At 40.3% G+C, this 3,923-nt stretch overlaps 1 pseudogene; it reads right to left on the reverse strand.

The window, feature by feature from the left end:
• Window positions 1-201: 201 nt before the first annotated feature.
• Window positions 202-1,249, reverse strand: LOC149231006 (SNARE-interacting protein KEULE pseudogene; annotated as a pseudogene).
• Window positions 1,250-3,923: the final 2,674 nt, after the last annotated feature.

Genomic DNA, 3,923 nt, shown 5'->3' on the forward strand with positions numbered 1-3,923 from the left:
ATTCTGAACATATCGAACCATTATAAGCTGTTCAAGGAAGAGTTTCATCATGAAACCCATATCAATAGAGTTAACAAAGTTTAAAGCTTTCTTTTGAACCGATTCCAGTTTGAGAAGAACAAGAATGTAAAGTAATTTGTAATGCACATCACATGTCATGCACATCACATCACACTGTTGGACACAATCATACTCGTTTCATCAAACCAGCGCCAAGGCCCCTGCATCCCCAAAAACCAAATCTTGCTCTAAGTGGCCAATATCACTTAATCCTTGCTCCGTGATCTTTTGATTTAATTTTGCAGCTATCTTCCAAGGCGAATTTGAGCAGCTTTGTTCTTCGTCCCAAATTGAGACATTTTATCGTGCAATCGCATGCTTGCATCTCCAAAATGTAGGTCACGCAGTTCAGACCAGACTGGGTCATGCTCCTTTAAAAGAACCTCCTTCTTTTCCATTTTTCCCGACTGTGTTGTAATCTCATAAACATACTTGTTTCCTTCCATGTTCAGTAAGTCGTGGCACATTGCATCATATGTCCATTCATGTATCACTGGAGCAATTTGATCAATTGATCTGTCAACAATGAGCAGATCACAAGTTTCTGTCTGAGGAAACTTTGGTACTGTTGATCTATACTTGACAAGACAATCCCAGAGTGCTGCTGCAAGTTTTGTTGGCATTAAATCCCGAAAGGTAGTTGTTGTTGTTGCATCCATGGCTGACCTGGCAGCACGAAATCTTACAACTGGAAACTCCTTTTGAGATGCAAAAACTGTCGCAAGTCGAGAAGCCATAGTATTAAGACAAACTTCATAATCTCGACTATTCTCATTGTGCTCTCCAAAAAGTTGTTCCAATGCCATCTCATGATCTGTAGAAAATCCCTGTGAATCAATACAAAAGTACTCCAAGTTCATCTCTCTTAAAGCAGCTATTCGTGATAGAATACTTATATCCCTTTTAATAGGGCCAACCAGATCTTTAGGGATAGGCGAACTGAAGAAAACATAGGCCTTTTTGTATAAAGGAGAATTTCCTGACATATCAGACATGAACGTGATCACATAGGTAGAGATATTGGTTACTTCTCCTTTGACGGCTGAATAAAGTAGACAGCCTCCATTGCAGGGAATGGTTGCCTCCGCCTGTTGAGGTCCTCCACCACTGAGATGCCCTCCTCTGTAATGTCAGCCATTTTGCATGTATAAGACATCACTTTGGTTGTTACTTTGTCCATGATAAGAACCTCAATTACCTTTTGTTGAACCTGCACATTCTTTTCACTCCAGCCAGGAAGTGCACATACTAAACAGACCAATGAATATTTCACACGTAAGCTCTGTATCAAGGGTGCCACTGTAGAGAACCTTTGTGCCATGATAGCTGAAACCATATGAAGATAAAACTTGACCAATTTCATCAACGGTAGAGTCTGATGTATGCTTTGTTTTCTTTGTGCTTTTACAGAGGTAGGAGCTGCAATTACTGCCTTTTAAAGAGCTGGAGCATAAATTACACAAATTTAAACAACTCATTAATGATTTCTTCTTCAAAACAGGGTTTTGAAGAAGAATCTATCTCTGACATGAGACGGAGTCTAACATTGGCTCCATTTGGGATGGCAGCTGCAGCTTTCTGGAGGTGCCAAGAACCGCAGAACTTTGGGAGAGCAGACCGTGCCTCCACCATTGGGCAATGGAGTCATCATCCCAACAAATCAACACAGCTGAAGACTTATTTTCACACTGAAACTTAACTCAATCAAACTAAAAGCCAACTGAAACAAGATGCTGCCCTTATGGCTGCTTATTTATGTACATAACCTACTCTAATCTGCTATACAAAGAATAGATCAAGTAATGCTAAAATGCCAAATTAACCACTCGAGTAAACCTGGAAATGAAGCCGCTTGAGAATGCTGCCACGAAGTCACAGATGCAATTGCTGGCAGCCCTTCATGCTCATAATGATCATGGTCACCGAGAAGACAGCCTGATCGGTCAATTAAGCTGAAAAATGTGTCCATGTATACCGCAATAGGATCACGGACACCGGCCTCTGTTGGCTGCCCCAACTCTGCAATACATACTTCCAGTTGCACATTGTCAATGTATACCTCTATAGGCAAATCTGTTATTGCTTGTTTCGAATGAGAAAGGATTTCCAAAAACTTTTTAGGGTCTTGGAAATCATAAGACTGAATTTGCTCATCGAGATACTGAATCTCATTTTCAACTCTTTCAACAACTAACTCATAAAATATAGTTTTGCCTTCAAGATGAAGCTTCGGAGATTTCACACATTGAAGGAAAATACTGAAAAATTCTTCATTAATTTCAATACCTGCTAACATCTCTCTAACTCCATCTAGAACTTCACAAAGTGCAGGGTCTGCCACATACCCTACCATTGCATGAACATATCAACAGGCACTGGAATGTCTGGATCGAGTTGGAGTCGCCAGGTGAATGATTCAGCCTTTCAAGTGTCTGATCGTTGTCCACTATCAACAATCAGATCTGAACTTGATATATGTACTGGGGTAAAGTGTCAATGAAGCGCTATGTTCACAAATCCCACGGAGATAGACTGAAGCAGCGTTTATCTACTAACGCTGATGTAAAACAAGAGCGTTTTCGAAGGCTTCTGGCGTAACTTCAGGCTCCGTCTAAGACTCGCGAAACAAACACATCAATCAACAGACAAGTTTGTTCTTCCCCAGTATGGTCGCCACTATGTTAGCGCTTGAGATTTCACCGTAGGCTGAGGAAGGTAAAACTTCAAGGCTACATCAAACCATTTCACCTCGTAGCTAGCCCTACGAGGTATGAGAAGGCTCTCTCGGGTCAGATTCGATAGATCTTTCAATGTGATTAGGCTGACCAATTAAGAATAAGGATTTTAGGCTAGTAAATTGATAGGGGGTTTGGATTTAATGATTTTTGGGGTTTTTTAATGGAATGACGGGGCTTTTCTGGGCTACATGGGAAAAATCGCAGCTTCAAACAGAAAAATATAATGACTACACAGGTTATCAACTGAGGCAAGGTAGGCATGCAATTTAACACCAAATCTGGTTTCAAACGGGATGGCAAGACTGGTGAGGAGCTAAGGAGGGCAGACAATAACTCTGAATCCTCCTTAAACAGTAGAAAACATCGAATGCGAACAAACTTATAGGAGGAGCATATAATACTATGAATTCCTACCTAATCACTTCATTTGTTCAGCTTGAAAGGGTCATGAAATGAAATGGAATATAACTGATTACATATGAGACAAAGGGAAAAACTTATGCTAAATCAACATACCACATGAATCTCAGCAAACAGAGCTTTGAAATTCCATTAAATTCTCTGCAGAAAACTGTACAATACAAAGCTCTCTGCTTCTCCAGCAGCTCCCAGCGCTTAGAAAAACTCCCTCTCCTTCACTCTCTCACTCCCTCTACAAATGAATTTTTAATACAATAAATACCTCTGCTGCCCAAAACAGGGGCGCAGTTTTACTCACATTACCAAAAATGAAATAAAAAATAGTTGGGGGAAAACAGATCGACCCCAAGACCCGGCATTTATTTTATCATTATTAATAAAAATAAACTAAAAAAAACAAAAACAATAACCACTAAGCGCTGCTGAAGATGGAATCACATATCCTTTTCACAAGTGCGTTCACAAGTGTCGATCTGAAGATATGGGCAATTTAATGGTGTGCAACTGCTTCCTAAATCTTGCCATCTTGCAATGCGTTGGCCATCTTACCGAAATTAGGGAAAGACTTTGCTAATCTGGAGCAAATCCACCGCATATATTGAATTGAATGCCGGAGTATTCAATTGCCAGAACACCTACATTTGCGTTGTTTGTTGAATGAGAAACGACAAAGACTGCTCTTCCAGATATCCCCAGCCCCTTTTA

This window comes from Pinus tabuliformis, chromosome J, assembly GCF_031772625.1.
Source record: "Pinus tabuliformis cultivar Carrire ecotype Pingquan chromosome J, CPIR1, whole genome shotgun sequence".
Lineage (NCBI taxonomy): Eukaryota > Viridiplantae > Streptophyta > Pinopsida > Pinales > Pinaceae > Pinus > Pinus tabuliformis.